A 22,765-nucleotide genomic window follows, 5' to 3' on the forward strand; every position below is an offset into this window, starting at 1 on the left:
AAAAGATATAAGTGAAGCACAAGAGCAAAAGTATCTATCTCAAAAGATATAAGTGAAGCACAAGAGCAAAAGTATCTAGCTCAAAAGATATAAGTGAAGTACAAGAGCAAAAGTATCTAGCTCAAAAGATATAAGTGAAGCACTATGAGCATTCTAGCAAGATCAGGATAATTGTGACAAAAAAAAGACTCCTATGATACAAGACGCTCCAAGAAAAACACATATCATGTGGTGAATAAAAATATAGCTCCAAGTAATGTTACCGATCGATTGAAGACGAAAGAGGGGATGCCTTCCTGGGGCATCCCCAAGCTTAGGATTTTTGGTGTCCTTCAATTTGGCTTGGGATGCCTTGGGCATCCCCAAGCTTGAGCTCTTTCCACTCCTTATCTCTTTGTCCATGAGACATCACCCAAAACTTGAAAACTTCACAACACAAAACTTAAACAGAAACTTGTGATAACATTAGTACACCAAAACAAACTACCACTTCTTCTGGTACTGTAGCAAACTTGAATTCCATCTATATGGATGATGGGCTAATGTATTCTCACTTTTCCATGGCTAGTACCCCCCGATACTACCATAGTTTCATCAAAACAAGCAACCAACTCAACAAAAACAGAATTTGTCAAAACAGACCAGTCTATAGCAATCTGTATACTTCGTATACTTCTGGTACATCAAAAAATCTGAAACATTACGAAGGCCTGGGAAAAAAGTATGTCAATCAGAAGCAAAAAGAATCCACTCAAAAGCTCTTTCCGAATAAAATTTAAAAATCATCTCGTGAGCGAAAAGTTTCTGTCTTTTTCCAGCAAGATCAAACAACCATTACCAAGACTAATCATAAAGGCTTTGCTTGGCTCAAACACAAAAAGAAACACAAAAAACACAATCACAACAGAATTATGAAAGTATGGACGCAACAAAACAGAGAGAAAAAGATAAATTTACTGGGTTGCCTCCCAACAAGCGCTATTGTTTAACGCCCTTAGCTAGGCATAAAAGCGATAGAATCACGTATCGTCGTCTTTGGTGCCCAAACCATAAGTGGCCCTCATCATGGATTCATAAGGAAATCTTATTTTCTTTCTAGGAAAGTGTTCCATGCCCTTCCTTAAAGGAAATTGAAATCTAATATTCCCTTCCTTCATATCGATGATAGCACCAATAGTCCTTAGGAAAGGTCTTCCAAGAATAATAGGACATGTAGGATTGCTATCAATGTCAAGCACAATGAAATCCACGGGTACATAGTTCCTATTTGCAATAATAAGAACATCATTGATCCTTACCATGGGTTTCTTGACAGTAGAATCAGCAAGATGCAAATTAAGAGAATACTCTTCAATCTCATTAAAACCCAGAACATCACATAAAGACTTTGGAATCGCAGAAACACTAGCACCCAAATCACACAAAGCATTGCACTCATAGTTTTTGATTTTGATTTTGATTTTGATTGTAGGTTCCCACTCATCATGAAGCTTTCTAGGGATAGAGACTTCCAATTCAAGTTTCTCTTCAAGAGATTTTATCATAGCTTCGACGATATGATCGGTAAAGGCTTTGTTTTGGCTATAAGTGTGTGGAGAGTGCAACATGGATTGCATCAAAGAAATGCGTTCAATCAAGGAGCAACTATCATAATTGAATTCCTTGAAATCCAAGGTAGTAATTTCATTACTACTCAAAGTTTTAACGTCTTCTACTCCACTTTTAATGCTTTTAGCATCAAGATAGATGGACTCTGAATCATTGGGGCACTTTTCAACCAAAGTGGATTCATATCCAGCCCCATAATCATTAGGTTTGACACAAGAAAATAAAGATTCAATGGAAGTCACACCAAGCACTTTAAGATCTTCGTGATTCTCATCACGAGAACACGCCTTTTTAAGCCATTCATGTGTAGCACGAATTTGGGTGGTTCTTTCTTGGCTCTCAATCATGGAAACACGCATAGCTTTCAAAGTTTCATCCATGTTGATTTTGGGAGGAGCACATCTAACTTTCAAAGCATCAACATCACAAGAAATTCTATCCACGCTCTTAGCCAAATCGTCAATTTTGAGTAGTTTTTCCTCCATGGACGCATTGAAAATCTTTTGAGAGTTGATGAACTCTTTGTTATTACTCTCTAGATCAGAGGGTAATCTATTGTAATTTCCATGGGTATTGTTGTAGGAGTTGCCAAAGTTATTAGAGGATTTACTAGCAAAAAGGCCTAGGAACATAGTTTCCTCTAAAAGCATTGTTGCTGCCAAAGTTATTCCTACCAACAAAATTAACGTCCAAGCTAGCGTTGCTACTCTCAATCAAAGAAGACAAAGGCATATCATTAGGATCCAAAGGAGCACTTCTACTAGCAACCAAATTCATTAACTCATCCATCTTAGCACTCAACGAGTTAATTTCTTCTATAGCGTGTACTTTCTTACTAGTAGGTGACCTTTCAGTGTGCCATTGAGAGTAGTTTGTCATGATGTTGTCTAAGAGCTTTGTGGCTTCCCCTAACGCGATTTCCATGAACGTTCCACCTGAGGCGGAGTCCAAGATATTTCTAGAAGCGAAATTCAAGCCAGCGTAAAATATTTGAATAATCATCCAAAGGCTCAAGCCATGAGCGGGACAATTTCTAATCATTAATTTCATTCTCTCCCAAGCTTGTGCAACATGTTCATGATCAAGTTGCTTGAAATTCATGATATCATTATGGAGAGAGATGATCTTAGCCGGCGGAAAATAGTTGGATATATAAGCATCTTTGCACTTATCGCAAGAATCGATACTATTTTTGGGCAAAGAAGAAAACCAAGTTTTTGCACGATCTCGCAACGAGAAAGGAAAAAGCTTCAATTTAATCACGTCATTATCCACATCTTTTTTCTTTTGCATATCGCAAAGCTCAATGAAGGTATTGAGATGGGATGCGACATCTTCACTAGGAAGGCCAGAGAATTGCTCTTTCATAACAAGATTCAGCAAAGCGGCATTGATTTCGTATGACTCCGCACAAGTGGCGAGAGCAATCGGAGTACTAATAAAATCATTATTATTAGTATTTGAGAAGTCACAAAGTTTGGTGTTTTCATTCATGGTGACTTCAGCAAGCAAGCAAGCACACAAGCAAACAAAGAGTAGGCGAGAAAAAGGGCGAACGAAAAGGCGAACGAAAAAGGCAAATTGGTGAAGTGGGGGAGAGGAAAACGAGAGGCAACTGACAAACAAAGTAAATGCAAGAGATGAGTTTGCGACACCTACTTGGATGAGTTCTTGACTTGATCTTCCTCCCCGGCAACGGCGCCAGAAATTCTTCTGCTGCGGCAACAAAAGTCCTTCCCTGGCGCTTAGGAATTCTTCTTGTTACTTCTCTTTTTTGCGTCGGTTTTTCCCTTGAAGAGGAAAGGGTGATGCAGCATAGGAGCAATAAGTATTTCTCTCAGTTTGAGAACCAAGGTATCGATCCAGAAGGAGGGCCTCATCAAGTCCAAAGTACCTGCGCAAACACGAACAAGCTTGCACCGAACGCTTCAAAGGGGTTGTCAATCCCTTCAAGATTGTTTGCAAAGTGAGATCTAAAGGCCATAGTGTTCACTAGAGGCTTCTCCCAAAATAGCAAGTATTACAGTGGGCGAACAAATTACTGTTGAGCAATTAATAGAACTGCGCAAAGTCATGACGATATCTAAGGCAATGATTATACATATAGACATCACGTCCGAGACAAGTAGACCGATACTTTCTGCATCTACTACTATTACTTCACACATCGACTGCTATCCAGCATGCATCTAGTGTATTGAGTTCATGACGAACAGAGTAGCGCTTTAAGCAAGATGACATGATGTAGAGGGATAATCTCAAACCAATGATGAAAACCCCATCTTTTTACCCTTGATGGCAACAACATTATGCGTGCCTCGTTACCCCTTCTGTCACTGGGTGAGGTCACCGCACAGTATGAACCCAAAACCAAGCACTTCTCCCATTGCAAGAATCATAGATCTAGTTGGCCACACAAATCCCACAACTCGAAGAGAATTACAAGGATATGAAATCATGCATAAGAGAGATCAGAAGAAACTCAAATAAGATTCATAGATAATCTGATCATAAATCCAGAATTCATCGGATCTCGACAAACACACCGCAAAAGAAGATTACATCGGATAGATCTCCATGAAGATCATGGAGAACTTTGTATTGAAGATCCAAGAGAGAGAAGAAGCCATCTAGTTACTAGCTATGGACATGTAGGTCTATGGTGAACTACTCACGCATCATTGGAGAGGTCATGGTGTTGATGAAGAAGCCCTCCGTGTCCGAATCCCCCCTCCGAGAGGGCACCAGAACGTGCCCCAGATGGGATCTTGCGGAGACAGAAGCTTGCGGCGGCGGAAAAGTACTTTCGATGATCTCTTGAGTTTTTTGGGAATTTTTGGGAATATATAGGCGCAACCCCTAGGTGAGGGGACGCTCAGGGGGCCCACAAGCCTGGATGGCGCGGTGTCAGGGGGATAACCCCAGGGTAGGCTCATCAAGCCTGCTCCTTCATTTCCGGCCCAATGGACATGAAGATAGGGAGATTCCCAAGGCCCAAGTCTTCTGACCGGCTGGGCATCGCCGGCCGGCTGGAAGACGAGGCGACCACCATTCTGGCCGGCGAGGCATCCCCCGCCGGCTAGAACGCAGGCGGCCTCCCCTTCAGAGCCGGCCTGGTCCCGCCAGCCGGACTGGGGAGGAAGCGGCCACCCGCGAGCCGGCTAACCAAGCACGCTAGCCGGCCGAGGATCACCAGTCACATCAGATCGTAGGTCAGGAAAGGACCTCACGATTAAAGATAGCTACGCGTCAGCAAAGGTACTGGATCGGGGCACCAGGCAGGTACGAGCGTTGGCGGCCACGCCGCTGACCTACCCCGGCTCTAATCCATCACCTAGCCTGATGTCGGGCCGTCACACTCCCACTCCATTACTGCACTCGGCGTGGGGAACAGTGGAGGCGGTCGTACAGCCTGCCCATGAAGAATCTCGCGGGGCGACGCTTGACGTACAGCGCGTGCCCAGCGTCAACCTTACGCAGGAGCCCCATTGGCCAGTCGGCGGGTCCCACAGGTAAACGAGACCATGCAGCCGGCGGCCCCCTCATCGACAAGACATGACCCTCGTGGGCCCCTGGCCAGCCGGCGAAGCGGCCAGCCGGGTCCCATGCTTGTACCCTTTATCCATATTGTAGGCCGGCGGGTTCGTCTATAAAACCCCCCGGCCGCCCCCCATGCAGAGGGACCGATCACTTGCCCGTCATTCGACACTACACACTCACCAACCAACAGAGAGCGAGGTAGAGACGAGCCGGCTGCTCCCCTCTTCCTCCTCCCAACACAGCTCTAGGAGCAACATTGTACTCTGTTCCCATACATCACACACACAAGCAAGATTAGGGGTGTTATCTCTACGGAGAGTCCTGAACCTGGGTACATCGTGCGTCCCATGCATGTACCAACCTCGTTCTCAGCGCCCACCTTTGTCCGTTCGGTTCTCACCGACTTTAGCCTACCTATGGCATATGTTGTGAGTATTCACCGACATTTGGCGCCCACACCGTGGGGCCGATCGCGGCATCGGCTGGCTTCACGAGCTGGGCGGGGCCCCGCACCTACACCACCAGATGCATCGCGTACGGATCAGTCTGCATGCCCGTGGAGCTCGCTTTCGATGAGGCGACGCCCATGATGATCGGCGTCCCCGTCCGCCATGCGGATTCGGACGAAGATTCTGATGACGAGGCGCTTCCTAGCATCGTCGTCGCAGCTATGGAGAACCTCAGCGTTCTCTTCAGCGACCTTCGCCTCAACGACGGCCCACACTACTTCGGCGAGGACTACGACGTTGAGGCGCTTTGCGCCAGCTTCAGCAGGCTCTCTATCGCTGAGACGCCTGCCCACGACGTTTACCCCAGTAACGTCCTCATCTTTGACGGCCCTCCACCGTCGGTGGGGTTCTTCACCCCGTACCACGTCGCTGCCGTCTCCAACGCCGTGGAGGTGATGGTTATCGGCGCCGGCACCAGCACGGCTCCCGGCAAGGCCTCCACGGGCGCTGGCGAGCCCGCTGCGGCCGCCGCCGACACTCTTCGGGACGCCATCGCCGGCCTGAAGACACTGGTCGCCACTTCCGCCGACCCTGCAGACGCTCGGGCTCGTTGGAGGAGGATCGCAAGCGTATCTTGGAGGAGGGCATCGCCGTGGCCTCGGCAAAACGTCAGTTGGAGGCTACGCATCGTGAGTATAACTCCGCATACGGTCTTACTTCGATTTCTGAGGCCCCCAGCCGGCTTGGACCGGTCCGCAACCGCGGACGGTTCGTCGCCGAGGTCCTAGGCGGGGACCTGCCCACCTACGAGACTCATGCGGCCAACATGCGGGCGGCGCAGGCGGCCATGGAGGAGATGGCCAGCCTGGAAGGCGAGGAGCGTGCCTTCCAGGAGAAGCGCGTCAAGGATCTCCTTGACGCCGCTAACCAGCAGCACGCTCGGTTTGACCCCGGGCAGGCTCATTCAGTGTCCCTGAGGCCGAACTCGGGGGCTCGCCGCGACCCTAGAGGCTAGAACCACACCGAAGGATCTTCCTCGCATCGCCCTTCTGGCTGGAGGGGCGAGGGAAGCCAAGGCCGGCGCTCGCAGCACCGGAGCAAGCACACTTCGGGCCTACGTCGTGGAGGCGACAAGGGCGACTCAGAGTACGGGGATCTTCCCCCACGAAAACCTCACGCATCCGGCTCCCGAGGAGCCTCCCCTCTGGCCACCAGGGCTGGCGCCCCCGCCTCCCAGGACGAGCGGGACGCCCGCCGGCGTATCGTCGCCCTGGCCCATTTGGCCCTCCTAGAGGAAGACGGACCCATCAATCCGGCTTGCTTCGGCCCCCGGATCCGAGGGGAGCCGTTCCCCCGAGGCTTCACCCTGCCTCGGGATACGCCGAAATACAACGACACGGCCAAGCCAGAAGACTGGCTGATCGACTACACCACGGCCGTAGGCATCGCTAGGGGCAACAAGCGCGTAGCGGTTCGCTACGTGCCACTCATGCTGGCCGGCTCGACCCGGACGTGGCTTAACAGCCTCCCGGCCGGCAGCGTCAACTCTTGGGTGGACTTCGAGGAGGCGTTCGTCCGCAACTTGACCGGCACTTACAAGCGCCCTGGTCGGCCTCGCGAGCTGGCCATGTGCGTCCAGAAGGCCGACGAACCCCTCCCGACTACGTCACCCGGTGGACTGAGCTCCGCAACTCCTGTGAGGGGGTGCATGAGGTACAAGCCATACAGTACTTCATCGACGGATGTCGAGACGGCACCCTCCTCAAGCACAAGCTCATGTGCGCCGAGCCCACCTCCTTGGCGGTGCTCATGGCCAAGGCGGACAAGTACGCCACGGTCGACTCCGCGATGCACATCAAGGTGACCGCCTCGGACAATGTTGTGCCTGCGCCGGCTACTCCGAAGCCGGCTGGGGACAACCGAGGCGGCCAGAAAAACTACAAGTGCAAGGCGGATCAGATGGCCAACAACAAGCTAGTGGCCAACTTGGAGGGCGAGGCATCGGATTCCCAAGCCGACCCTCCACGAAAGCGTCGCAATCAGGGCAACCCCAACTGGCTGCCCAAGCAGACTCTTGAGCAGCTGCTCGACGCCCCCTGCAAGATACATTCGGGGCCGGCGCCGTCTATCCATACCCTTCGATAGTGCAGCATCGCACGCCGGCTGTCGCAACGAGAGGGAATGCCGGCTCCCCCGGGTGCGCAGGCGGCGCCCCGTGCACCGGCTCCCCATCACGCTCCACTTCCGCCGCCGCCGCCTCGCGACGACGGCCCACACCCTGACGACTACCCACATCAAGACGGAGCGTTCGTCGTCTTCACCAGTGAAGGCGACGACAAGCACAGCCTGCGCCAAAGGCGGCGCGAGGTAAACGCCACTGTCCCCCCGGTTCCCCAGTACATGCATTGGTCCCACAAACCAATTACATGGAGCCGGGTGGACCACCCTGCGGTGATGCCCAACCCGGGGTCATACGCACTCGTCTTTGACAACACCTTCGCCTCCAAGAGGCTCACCTGCCGATTGTCCCGGGTGCTGGTCGATGGCGGCAGCAGCATCAACATCCTCTACCTCGACACTCTCCGCAAGCTCGGGCTCAAGGAGACGGACGTCCTGCCAACCAGCACTGTCTTCCACGGTATCGTGCCTGGGCAGTCGTGCTCGCCCATCGGCAAGATCCAGCTGGACGTCCTCTTCGGCGACAAGGCCCACTTCCGCCGTGAGTCCATATGGTTCGAGGTGGTGGACCTCAGTAGCCCGTATCACGCGCTGCTAGGGAGACCGGCTCTCGCCAAGTTCATGGCTATTCCGCATTACGCCTACCTGAAGATGAAAATACCGGGTCCCAAGGGCATCATCATTGTTGTTGGCTACTACAAGAAGTCGCTCGAGTGCGCCCAAGATAGCAGCCGCCTCGCCGACGCCTTGGTGATTGCCGAGGAGAAGCGGCAGATCGACCGGCTCGTGGCCCAGGCTACCGAGCAGCCGGTGATTCCTTCTCCTCCGTCCCAATCGGCCGACGAGGTCTCTTTCAAGCCGGCTAAGGAAACCAAGCAGGTCCCACTCGACCCTTCCAACCCGAAGCAGTGCATCACCATCGGGGCTGGCCTCAGCCCCAAATAGGAAGGCGAGCTCGTCGACTTCCTCCGTGAGAATCGGGACATCTTTGCATGGTCCCCCAAGGACATGCCGGGTGTCCCGTGGAAGTACGCCGAGAACAAACTTCACGTGCGACCGGATGCAAAGCCGGTGAAACAACCTTTGCGCCGCTTCGCCGAGGGGAAGCGGCGCACAATCGGAGAAGAGATCACCCGGCTCCTTGCAGCCGGCTTCATCATGGAGGTTTTCCACCCGGACTGGCTGGCGAACCCAGTCCTGGTGCTGAAGAAGAACAACACATGGCGAATGTGCATCGACTACACTAGCCTGAATAAGGCCTGTCCGAAAGACCCCTTCGCGTTGCCTAGGATAGATCAAGTGATCGACTCCACTGCAGGCTGCGAACTGCTATCATTTCTTAACGCTTATTCAGGCTACCATCAAATCAAGCTGGATCCAGCTGATCGCCTGAAGACCTCCTTCATCACGCCCTTCGGGGCCTACTGCTACACCACCATGACGTTCGGTCTGAAGAACGCACGTGCGACATTCCAATGCTGCATGCAGCAATGCCTACTGCCACAGATTGGCAGAAACATCCACGTCTATGTGGATGACATCGTCGTCAAGACGAAGCAGCACTTCAGCCTCCTCGACGACCTGCGAGAGACATTCGCCAATCTGCGCGAATGCAAGATCCGACTCAATCCGGAGAAGTGTTTCTTCGGGGTCCCAGGCGACAAACTCTTGGGGTTCTTCGTATCCGCCCGCGGCATCGAAGCAAACCCTGAGAAGATCAGCACCATCGAGCGGATGGTGCGGCCGGCTCGGATCCTCGACGTCCAGAAGTTCGCCGGCTGCTTGGCGTCCCTCAGCCGGTTCGTCAACCGGCTTGGCGAGAAGGCTCTTCCACTCTACCAGCTCATGAAGAAGACAACGAAGTTCGAGTGTAACGACCAGGCGGACGAAGCCTTCCGCGACCTCAAGCGGGTAATCTCAAGCCTTCCAATCTTAGCAGCCCCATCTGAAAGGGAACCCATACTCATATACATTGCGGCGACCACTCGAGTGGTCAGCGTAGTGTTGGTAGTTCAGCGCAAAGAGGAGGGCAAGGCCCTGCCAGTGCAGCGCCCTGTCTACTACCTTAGTGAGGTCTTGTCCGCCTCTAAGCAGAACTACCCTCATTATGAGAAAATGTGTTATGGTGTTTACCTTGCTGCTAAGAAATTAAAACAATACTTCCAAGAGCATGCCATCACTCTGGTGAGCACTGCTCCGCTATTAGAGATCATGGGCAACCGTCATGCCACGGGCAGAATTGCCAAGTGGTCCATCGCCATGGCGGACCACGACATTCGGTACGAGCCTCGCACCGCCATCAAATGACAGGTGGTGGCCGACTTCTTAGTTGACTGGGCCGAGACCCAGTTCGAGCCACCGCCTCCAGACTCCATGCATTGGCGGATGCACTTCGACGGCTCGAAGATGCGGACAGGGCTGGGAGTTGGCATCATCTTGACGTCCCCGAAAGGGGACCAGCTCAAGTACGCTCTCAAGATCCATTTCGCCACCTCCAACAATGTCAGCGAGTACGAAGCACTGGCTCACGGCCTTCGGCTTGCCAAGGAAATTGGCATCCGGTGGCTCATATGCTTCGGCGATTCAGACTTGGTGGTGCAGCAGGTCTCGGGTGAATGGGACGCCAGGGACGCCAACATGTCAAGCTACCGTTTCCTCATCCAGCAACTCAGCGGCCCCTTCGAGGGTTGTGAGTTCCACCATGTTCCGAGGGCGGAAAATGAGGCGGCAGATACGCTGGCAAAGATCGGCTCCACAAGGCAAGCCATCCCAACCTGCGTCTCCCTCGAGCAACTCCACAAGCCGTCTATCAAGCCGTCTCCGGAGTCGGCATCAATCTTGGTACCAGCCGACTCTACGATACAAGCGCCGCCGGCTCCGCCATTTATGCCGGCTACGGACCCCACGCCGGCTGCACTGGCGGCACCGGCTCCAAATGTGGCATCGACTGAGTCTGCGGTGCAAGCGCTGTCGGCTCCACCAACTACGCCGGCCTCGGATCCTAATCCGGCTCCATTGGTCCACCCGACTCCAACAACGGCACCAGCTACAACGACAGCCCCGGCTCTGCCCGGGCTCGAACCCTCCCAATGGGTGGACGTCATGGAGATAGACGATGAGCCGACTGCAGCAATAGCACCGGAGACACCATCAGGCTCGGGGGCTGCAGAAGCCCCCAACAGTCAAGACGAAGCGGAGGCGACCCTTGTGTCGGCTCCATCATGGGCTCAGGCCATCATGGCCTTCCTTCTTCGCGACGAACTTCCTCAGAACGAGGCGGAGGCGAGACAGACCCAGCGCAGGTCCGCCGCCTATGCCATCATCAATCGCAAGCTGGTGCGACGCAGCACGACCGACGTGTTCCAACGCTGTGTCGAATCAGAAAAAGGGCAGGAGATCCTCAGAGACATCCACCAGGGGGAGTGCGGGCATCATGCCGCCTCCAGAACCATGGTGGCCAAAGCATTCTGCCATGGATTCTACTGGCACACGGCCCTCGAGGAGGCTGTGGATCTGGTGGAAAAATGTGAAGGCTGCCAATGCTTCAGTGCACAAAGCCATATGCCGCCTTCAGCGCTGAAAACCATTCCCTTGTCATGGCCATTCGCCGTCTAGGGACTGGACATGGTTGGGCCCTTCAATACGGCTCGTGGAGGAATGACGCATCTTCTGGTAGCCGTCGACAAGTTCACCAAGTGGATCGAAGCCAGGCCTATCAAGAAGCTTGACGGCCCCACTGACGTCAGGTTTATCTCAGACATCTCTGTCCGATATGGCGTTCCCCACAACATCATCACCGACAACGGCACCAACTTCGCCAAGGGCGCCCTGGCGCTCTACTGTTCAAAGGTAGGCATCCGGCTCGACCTGGCCTCAGTGGCACACCCCCAGTCAAACGGCTAAGCGGAGAGGGCCAACGGCCTGATCCTAGCCGGCATCAAGCCAAGGCTGGTGGCACCACTGGTCAGGTCAGCCAGCTGCTGGATCGAAGAACTACCGGCTGTACTATGGAGCCTCCGCACCACGCCCAACCGGTCGACCGGCTTCACTCCATTCTTTCTGGTATACGGGTCTGAGGCCATCATTCCCACGGATGTCGAATTCGACTCGCCTCGGGTCACCCTATACACAGAAACGGAGGCGAAGGAGGCCAGAGAAGACGGTGTGGATCTCCTCGAGGAAGCAAGGGACTCGGCTTTGAGCCGGACGGCCATCTACCAACAGAAGCTGAGATACTACCATAGCAAAAGGATCAAGCCACTCTCTTTCAGGGAGGGAGACTTGGTCCTTAGAAGAATCCAACGCACTGCCGGCCAGCACAAGCTCTCACCCCCCTGGGAGGGACCCTTCATCGTCAGTAGGGCATTACACAACAACGCTTACTACCTGATTGACGCCCAGAAGCCAAGGAAGCGCAAGAGGGACGAATCCGGCCAGGAAACGGAGCGCCCATGGAACGCGGCATTGCTTCACCCGTTCTATTGCTAAAAGGCGGAAGACAAGCGAAGGGAAGAGCATACACATGTATCTTCCTCCCACTTCGGGAAACAAAGAAGGCAATAAAAAAGACATGCTCCATGTTTCTTTCTATCAAGAGTTCTCACTCATGTGTACGGGCTACACAGCGTACCACCTCTTGTCGGCTTGCTTAAGCTCAGAGGCTACGCAGCGCAGCCCCTTGCTAGGTTTAAACAAGCTCGGGGGCTCGCCAGCCGCTCGGACGGTCAAATCCTTGTAGTCGGGCACATAGTGTACCGGTTGAATCCCGGTCCATCGCTTGAACCTGCGGGCTCGCTCCGGTCGCTCGGTTCGCGATGTGACACCGGGTCAGGTCGAATACATGCACAGTCTGGCTATACTTGCGACGACCGGCTCGGGCCGGCTCGATCGTATATACGATCCCATTCAAGACTCAAGACGGCCTCCGACTACCGGGAACAACTAATATGGCGAAAAAAGCAGGCTCCATGCTTTCTTTTGCTAAAAGAGTTATCACTCAGTGTACGGGCTACACCGCGTACCACCTCTTGCTGGCTTGCTTAAGCTCGGAGGCTACGAAGAAAAAAGCAGGCTCCATGCTTTCTCTTGCTAAAAGAGTTTTCACTCCATGTACGAGCTAAACCGCGTACCACCTCTTGCTGGCTTGCTTAAGCCCGGAGGCTACACTGCGCGGCCCCTTGCTAGCTTCAAGCAAGCTCGGGGGCTCGCCAGCCGCTCGGACGGTTAATCCTTGTAATCGGGCACATAGTGTACCGGCTGAATCCCGTTCCATCGCTTGAACCTGCAGGCAGGCTCCGGTCGCTCGGTTCGCGGTGTGACGCCGGGTCAGGTCGAATACATGCACAGTCCGGCTATACCAGTGACGACCGGCTCGAGTTGGTTCATTCTAGCCGGCCTCTGATTGGCTTATGTCTTGTTCTTTACGTATTGCTGGCTTCAGATAAGAGAAGTCAACCAGGAATCAAAAGACAGAGTCATAAGACAACATGCTTGGTGACGAATATAATGCTGAATATATTCATTCATAAAAAGCATTGGCCCACGGCCCACGTTCGTTACATCCCTCCAGGGGTAGAACAAAAAACACAAAGGGACGCCAGTTACGGGATATCGGCCTCAGGGGTCGTCGCGGCTGCCGCTCCTTATGTGGTAGCATCGCCGCCTCCGGCTCCTCCCGAGGTAGATGCGTCGTCTCCCCTGTTGCGCCCCCGGCTCCGCTGATCCCGGAGTCGGCATACGCCCCACTCCTAGAGGCGGCAGCAGATTCCGCGGCCCAGGCCGCCTCCTCGGCGCTGCCATCGACGTCGTAGGGCTGAAGGACGTGCAGATCCTCAGCGATCATGCCGCCGTTCTCGCCCCGCTCCAAGACGAAGTCATCCCAGGCGGCGTACTCGGCGACGGCGCTTTCTCTCACCCAGAGCTCCTCCTCCATGCCTTGCAGCTCCGCCTCTGACTCGTCGCGCTGGGCAGCCAGCTTGCCCAAGTTCAAGTTGCGATACCATGACTTGGCCAAGCGCAGGGCCATATAAGCCCAGACCGTGCGGCGGAGGCTCGCCAGGCGTCCATGCGCTCTCCACCTGCCGCGAGCCAGCGGGCAAGCCGGCTCATGGTCGTCGGCTCCACGCCCTCCGGCCACACGGCCGCCACCATCGACGAACCTGCAACCTGGAGCTGAGTCACAGACTCGCTCAGGACATGCAGGCAGGCCCGGAGGCCCACGCCGATATCCTCGACGCTCCAGCCGGAGGTAGAATCAACCTCCTGCCCGGCCGCGCGGCGCTCCTCGCAGCACACCTCAACGACGGTGTCGGCTGCGACCTGGGTCTCGAAGAAGTGATCTGGGGTAAAGATAGCCGGGACGTAAGAACACAACAAGAGGAGGAGACGGCCAAAAAACCAAACGGAAAACAAGGAAAGGAAACCTACGCTGGAAGGCGCCGTCGGTCTCGTGAAAGACCTCGAGGACCTCGCGCTCCCGCACCTCACTCGCATGAGTGAGGCGGGCGACTTCCTCCTGGAAGGTTGCGGCGGACTCCAGCGCCTTACCCAGCTGCGCTTGCTTCTGGGTAAGGGTGTCATCCTTCGCCCTTAAGGCGGCGTCCTTGAGGTTCGCCTCCTCAAGATGGAGCGACGCAAGGCGGTCCATGTCAGCAGAGTAGGTGACCTCCTTCTCCTGCAGCATGGCCCGCAGCCGCTCCAGCTCGACCCGGCCGGCCGCCTCGAGCTCCTTCTTCTCCGCCTGAAGAAGGGCCAGCTGCTCTTGGAGCCGGCCGCCGGCTTCTCTAATGGCATCACGCTCCGCGGCAGACTCGCCCAGCCGGACTTCAAGATCGGCGATCCGGCCATCAGCCCCCAGGTGCTCATCCCGAAGCTCGTTGTACGCCTGTACCTGAGCATCGTATAGCTCCTGCCAAAGGGGAGAGGAAGGGAACATGATTAAGATTCGACCTGGTTAAAAGCATAACCAGCCCGATTTTCGGGGGCTATACCCAGTGGGTGCGCTTCCACGCCCCCACTGAAGAAAAATATGCACAAGAAAAAGGCCTCCAAGAGATTCGGACCGGTTGGCAATCAACCTGCCCGATTCTCGGGGGCTACACCCAGTGAGTGCGCTGTCGCGCCCCCACTGACGTCAAGAGAAGAGAAAAAAGCAAAGAAAAACCAAAACAGGCAAGGCCTACCTGGGTGCGGGCTTCCAGGCGCTCCATATTGCCGCGTACCACGCGGGCCGCCTGCTCCACCTTCGTCCGACTGCTGTCAAACAACGTCACCAGCTCCGGCACGCCGGAAAGAATGGTGCCGGCGGGCATTTTCAGGCTGGCCGCGTTCGCCTCCTGCCATGATTTCATGGGCCGGCTCCCAGGCCGCCCCCCTGCCCTTGGCGCAACAGGGCCCCGCTGGGGGACGACGATGGCGCCGGCTCCTGGTGCCGTCTCGTCGGACGGCTCGGGCGCCGTCCCAGCCGGCGCTACCTCCTCCACAGGAGGCGGATGAGCCGTGTCCGGCGCATCCATGGTCGCCCGTGGAGCATCAGGGGCCGCGTCCGGCGTGGTCAGATCCAGCGTCGGTGCGTCAGGAGCCGCTTCAGCCTGGGAGAAACCGGGATCATCTCCAGGACCACCTGCTCCGAGGTTGCCGGTTCAGACGGCTGGGCCCCTTCGGTCCTTGGGACCGGCCTGGAGGCGGCATCGCTAGCTGGCTCCTCCACACGGGCGTGTGCGGAGGAATCCTGTCTAGCCTTCGCACGCTTCTCTGCCGGCCTCTCGACCCGGCTGGGGCAAGGCTGATCCACGGCGGCCTTCCCTGCAGCCGTGTCCCACCACCGCTTGGACTCTGCCTCTAGCTCCCTATCGGCAGCATCGACCGCTAGCCAGCCAGCCCGCTCGGCCGCGGAGGCGGTGTCTTCATCCGCATCCTCCGCCTCCCTGACAAGCCAAGCTTCATCTCAAAATACGGAAGAGAGAAAAGGAGGAAACCATACCCGACAACTACCGGGACCTGCTTCCGACCACCGCCACGACGCCTTTTGGCGCCGTCTGCCCGCTGCCCGGCTGGAGGACCCGGCGCCGGTCGCTTAGAGGCCGGCCGGGATGCTGTGGCACGGTTGCCCTTCCTCCCGGTTGCCTCGTCAGCGGCGGTCACTCCGCCGCTTTGACGCCGGCCGCGCAACGGTAGTGGGCCGGTGACCTCCTCCACCTCGTCGGAATCTCCTTCGAAGGCTGCATTAGAGCAGAATGAGGCTTCCTCATCGTCGTCCGTCCAGTCTGCCAGGGCGTGCCTCGGGTACTCACCAGACGGCTCGGTCCCTTCCGACTCCAGGGGATCTCCCGTGCGGGCGGAGGAGTCCGAGCGGGGCTCCATCGCATCCTCATCCTCCATCTCGGAGGCGCCGGATGCCTCCACATCGGGAGCAGGCTGAGGAAGGGACCCCCGCAGGGTCTGGAACATCTACAAAAAAGAAATTCAACTTGGCTCACAAACGCCACCGGCTTCAAAACAAAATGACAGAAAAGAAGGGAGAAAGGCTACCATGGGAGGTGGATGAGCCCGGTTGAACGGGGCCATCCCCCACGTCCATTCCCCGCCCTCATCCATACGGGCGGTGGAGATCAGGTTCACCCTCCGCGCCACAGCGCCCGAGGTTAGCCTCTTGATGGACAGCCGGCACGGATCAAGCCGGCCGCTCATCTGGCAGACCAGATGCGGCCGCCTCTGCAGAGGCAGAATCCGGCGGACCACCATGGCGGCAAGAAGGTCGCGGCCGAGGAGGCCTCTCTCCCTCAAGATATCGAGGTGGGCGCGAACGGGCACCACCTCAGGATGCAGCTTGGGGGTCTTCGCGTCCCAATTCTGCCGCGTCGGAGGGGCAATGGCGAACGGGGGCATGTTGAGGGCGTCCTGGGCCGGGTCGGTGCTCTTCACATAGAAGAACCCCTTTTGCCAATGCTTGATGGAGTCTTGTAAAGGCATCTGGGGGAAGCCGGACTTCGGGCGGTGATGCACCAACGCGGCCCCGCACAGCGTCATGGGGCGCGGCCCCTTGAGCTTCCCCACCTCAGATTTCTCCATGGCGATGGATTGCTGCTTGAAGAAGAACAAGCTGCGCCACAGATCGACGCGAGGCTCGATCCCCATGAAGCCCTCGCACAGGACCACGAAGGCGGCCAGCTGCAATATGGCATTCCGCGCCAGATGATGCGGCTGCAGGCCGAAGAACTAGGGCCACTCGGCGAAGAAACAGCTAGCCGGGAGCCCAAAACCCCGGTAGAAATGCTCGGCGAAGACCACCACCTCTCCCGCGACAGGTGCGGGAGAGGCCTTGGAGCCAGGGAGGCGCACCGACACTTGGGAGGCCGGGGGCAGCAGCCGATGATGACGGAGCGCGTCGATGAGCCCCGCATCGACATCGTTGCCCAGCCAGGCCCCCTGCGAGGACGCTTGTTGTGCCGACGACCTCTTCGAAGAAGATCCTCCGTCCATGGCTACGGGTGGCGAGAGCTCGAAGCGGGCGGAGGAGGTCTCGGCAGCGAAGAAGAAGGAGACGAAGGGCGCGAGCTCTTCTTCTCAGGACGCAAGGAGGAAGAAGGCACGGAGTAGGGCGAGAAGAGGGGGCGAATGGCCTCCTCGAAACCCTCGTGTACCATTTAAACCCCACGAAGTGTCGTGGGGAGGGGATCCGGTGCGCGCCGGGCCCCATTAATTCCGTATATTACGGGTGGTAACGCTCCCCTAAGCCCAACCGTCGTGGAGTAAATCCGCAGAAGATCTCCCGCGCGGAGGCCGAGGGGGCGTCGTGGCGGGACCCAGGGACCAGGCCCGGTCCCGTCAAGCAGTAATCGCCATCATTACGCCAGGCGGGGCCTGGCACATGGCGCTCCCCGGGCCAGTTACGACTGGACCGAAGCGTCGCTTCGAAGCTGCCCGGCTCCGAAGTCGGCGTCTTTCACCGCAAATAGCAACCAAAATATCAAGACAAGACAACAAGCCGGTGAGGCCGCCCGGCCGCAGGCGGCAGACGTCGCCAGCTTCGGGGACTACTGTCGGGGGGATAACCCCGGGGTAGGCTCATCAAGCCTACTCCTTCATTTCCGGCCCAATGGACATGAAGATAGGGAGATTCCCAAGGCCCAAGTCTTCTGACCGGCTGGGCATCGCCGGCCGGCTGGAAGACGAGGCGGCCACCTTTCTGGCCGGCCAGGCATCCCCCGCCGGCTAGAATGCAGGCGGCCTCCCCTTCAGAGCCGGCCTGCTCCCGCCAGCCGGACTGGGGAGGAGGCTGCCACCCGCGAGGCGGGTAACCAAGCAGGCTAGCCGGCCGAGGATCACCAGTCACATCAGATCGTAGGTCAGGAAAGGACCTCATGATTAAAGGTAGCTATGCCTGAGCAAAGGTACTGGATCGGGGCGCCCGGCAGGTACGAGCGTCGGCGGCCACGCCGCTGACCTACCCCGGCTCTGATCCATCACCTAGCCTGATGTCGGACCGTCACACTCTCACTCCATTACTGCACTCGGCGTGGGGAACAGTGGAGGCGGTCGTACAACCTGTCCATGAAGAATCTCGCGGGGCGACGACGCTTGACGTACAGCTCGTGCCTAGCGTCAACCTTACGCAGGAGCCCCATTGGCCAGCCGACGGGTCCCACAGGTAAACGAGACCATGCAGCCGGCGGGCCCCTCATCGACAAGACAAGACCCTCGTGGTCCCCTGGCCAGCCGGCAAGCGGCCAGCCGGGTCCCACGCTTGTACCCTTTATCCATATTGTAGGCCGGCGGGTTCGTCTACAAAGCCCCCCGGCCGCCCCCCCGTGCAGAGGGACTGATCACTTGCCCGTCATTCGACACTACACACTCACCAACCAACAGAGAGCGAGGTAGAGACGAGCTGGCTGCTCCCCTCTTCCTCCTCCCAACACAGCTCCAGGAGCAACATTGTACTTTGTTCCCATACATCAAACACATAAGCAGGATTAGGGGTGTTATCTATACGGAGAGCCCTGAACCTGGGTACATCGTGCGTCCCATGCGTGTACCAACCTCGTTCCCAGCGCCCACCTTTGTCCCTTCGGTTCTCACCGAATTTGGCCTACCTATGGCATATGTTGTGAGTATTCACCGACACGCGGCCTCCCCCTGGCTGCGGGGTGGGGGCTTGTGGGGCCCCTGGGGCTCCCCTGCCTTGGCTCCCAAGCTCCCCGATCTTCTTCCGTTCCAGAAAAAATCTTTTCGGGGATTTTCTTCCGTTTGGACTGCGTTTCAAAATCTCCTCTGAAATGGGTCAAAAACATGGAAAAAACAGGAACTGGCACTTGGCACTGAGTTAATAAGTTAGTCCCAAAAAATAAATAAAAGGCATGCAAAACATCCAAAGTTTGACAATATAATAGCATGAAACCATCAAAAATTATAGATACGTTGGAGACGTATAATCCCTCACTAAAATTTCAAGATAAAATTGTGTTCTCCCCGACTGTGCACCTTTGCGACAGTTCACCGTTTCGAGACACCACGTGATGATCGGGTGTGATAGACTCAACGTTCACATACAACGGGTGCAAAACAGTTGCACACGTGGAACACTCGGTTTAAACTCGACGAGCCTAGCATGCACAGACATGGCCCCGGAACACAAGAGACCGAAAGGTCAAGCATGAATCATATAGTTGATATGATCAACATGGAGATGTTCACCACTGAAACTATACTCAACTCACGTGATGATCGGACTTGAGTTAGTGGATTAGGATCATGCGCCACTCGAATGACTAGAGGGATGTCTATTTTGAGTGGGAGTCATTAGTAATATGATTAGCTAAACTCAATTGTCATGAACATAGTCAAAAGGTCTTTGCAAATTATGTTGTAGCTTGTGTTGTAGCTCTACTTTTTTGATATGTTCCTAGAGAAAATTTAGTTGAAAGATGATAGTAGCAATTATGTGGATTGGGTCCGTAAAATGAGGATTGTTCTCATTGCTGCATAGAAGGCTTATGTCCTTAATACGCCGCTCGGTGTGCTGAACCTCGAGCATCGTCTATGGATGTTGCGAACATCTAACATTCACGTTTTTTGATGACTACATGATAGTTCAGTGCGTAATGCTTAAACGACTTAGAATTGATGCACCGAAGACGTTTTGAACGTCACGGAACATGCAAGATGTTCCAATAGATGAAATTGGGATTTCATGCTCGTGCCCTTGTTGAGAGGTATGAGACCTCCGACAAGATTCTTTGTCTACAAAGTAAGGGAGAAAAGCTCAATCGTTGAGCATTGATACGTCCATTTTGCATCATGCTTTCATGTTGATATTTATTGCTTTTTGGGCTGTTATATTACTTGTGGTACCATATTTATGCCATTTCTCTCTTATTTTGCAAGGTTTATTTGAAGAGGGAGAACTCAGGCAGCTGGAATTCTGGACTGGAAAAGGAGCAAATCCTAGTACACTATTCTACACATCTCCAAATGCCCTGAAAAGTTACGTGGATTTTTTCTAGAATATATAAAAAATACTAGGCGAAAGAACTACCGGAGGGGGCCCACCACGGCTCCACAAGCCTGCCCACCGCCACCCCCCCTGGTGGCGCAGGGCAAGCTTGTGGGCTGCCTGGCGGCCCACTTGCTCCCCCCTTTTGTTATATGAAGGGTTTTGGTCTGGAAAAAATCAACAGGGAGCTTTTTAGTGGTTTCACCGCTGCCACGAGGCGGAACTTGAGTAGATCCAGTCTAGAGCTCCGGCAGGACGATCCTGCCGGGGAAATTTCCCTCCCAGAGGGGGGAATCGTCGCCATCGTCATCACCAACACTCCTCTCGTCGGAGGGGAGGCATCTTCATCAACATCTTCATCAACACCATCTCCTCTCCAATCCCTAGTTCATCTCTTGTAACCAATCTTCGTCTCGCAACTCCGATTGGTACTTGTAAGGTTGCTAGTAGTGTTGATTACTCTTTGTAGTTGATGCTAGTTGGATTACATGGTGGAAGAGTTTATGTTCAGATCCTTGATGCTATTCATTACACCTCTGCATCATGATTATGATTATGTTTCGTGAGTAGTTACTTTTGTTCGTGAGGACATGGGATAAGTCATGCTGATAATAGTCATGTGAATTTGATATTCGTTCGGTATTTTGATATGCTGTATGTTGTTTTTCCTCTAGTGGTGTTATGTGAACGTCGACTACATAACACTTCGCCATATTTGGGCCTAGAGAAACTCATTGGGAAGTATTAAGCAGATGATGGGTTGCTGGAGTGACAGAAGCTTAAACCCTAGTCTATGCGTTGCTTCGTGAGGGGCTGATTTGGATCCACTAGTTTAATGCTATGGTTAGACTTTGTCTTAATTCTTCTTTTGTATTTGTGGATGCTTGCGAGAGAGGTTAATCATAAGTGGGATGCTTGTCCAAGTAAGGGCAGTACCCAAGCGCCGGTCCACCCACATATCAAACTATCAAAGTAACGAACGCGAATCATATGAACATGATGAAACTAGCATGACAGAAATTCCCGTATGTCCTCGGGAGCCTTTTTCCTCCTATAAGACTTTGTTCAGGCTTGTCCCTTGCTACAAAAGGGATTGGGCCACTTGCTGCACCGTTGCTACTACTTGTTACTTGTTACTCTTTGCTTGCTACGTTTCACCTCGCTACACAATCACTTGGTATCGCTAGTTCAGTGCTTGCAGTTATTACCTTGCTGAAATCCGTTTATGAGAGCCTTCTGCTCCTCGTTGGGTTCGACACTCTTACTTATCGAAAGGACTACGATTGATCCCCTATACTTGTGGGTCATCAAGACTCTTTTCTGGCGCCGTTGCCGGGGAGTGAAGCGCCTTTGGTAAGTGGAAATTGGTAAGGAAACATTTATATACTGTGTTGAAATTTATTGTCACTTGTCACTATGGGGAACTGTTCCTTTGAGGAGTTTGTTCGGGGTATCTTCACCACGAACGGAAGCACGAGGAGTTGCTCCTCAATCTGAGGTACCTACTGAAAATATCTTTTATGAAATTCCTTCGGGTATGCTTGAGAAACTGCTGGCTAATCCTTTCACAGGAGATGGATCTTCACATCGAGACTTGCATCTAATCTATGTAGATGAAGTTTGTGGTTTATTTAAGCTTGCAGGTTTTCCCGAGGATGAGGTAAAGAAGAAAGTCTTTCCTTTATCTTTGAAGGATAAGGCGTTGACATGGTATAGGCTATGTGATGATACTGGATCATGGGGCTACAATCGGTTGAAATTGGAATTTAATCAAAAGTTCTATCCTATGCATTTAGTACATTGTGATCAGAACTTTATTTATAACTTTTGGCCTCGTGATAGGGAAAGCATAGCTCAAGCTTGGGGGAGGCTTAAATCAATGCTATATTCATGTCCCAATCATGAGCTCTCGAGAGAAATTATCACTCAAAACTTTTATGCTCCGCTTTCTCATGAAGATCGTACCATGCTTGACACTTCTTGTGCCGGTTCTTTTATGAAGAAGGATATTGATCACAAGTGGAATTTATTGGAGAGAATCAAATGCAACTCTGAAGATTGGGAGCTGGAGGAAGGTAAGGAGTCAGGTATGAATTTCCAGTTTGATTGCGTTAAATCTTTTGTTGAGATAAACACTTCTAGAGATTTTGGCGCTAAGTATGGACTTGACTCTGAGATAGTAGCTTCTCTATGTGAATCTTTTGCTGCTCATGTTGATCTTCCCAAACAGAAGTGGTTTAAATATCATCCTCCCGTAGAAAGCAACATAGCCAAAACCAACCTAGTTGAGGAGGAAGTCATTGATTTTAGTGATCCCGTTGTTCCTTGTGCTTACACTGAGAAACCACCATACCCTGCTAGGATAAAGGATTATTCTAAAGCTCCAACTGTGATACGTAGGGGTTACATTAGATCACTTGCACCCCCTGAGGAGATTAGAGTTGAACCTAGTGTTGCTATTATCAAAGATCTCCTAGCCGAAGACATAGATGAGCATGTT

The sequence above is a fragment of the Hordeum vulgare genome, chromosome 4H, assembly GCF_904849725.1.
Source record: "Hordeum vulgare subsp. vulgare chromosome 4H, MorexV3_pseudomolecules_assembly, whole genome shotgun sequence".
Lineage (NCBI taxonomy): Eukaryota > Viridiplantae > Streptophyta > Magnoliopsida > Poales > Poaceae > Hordeum > Hordeum vulgare.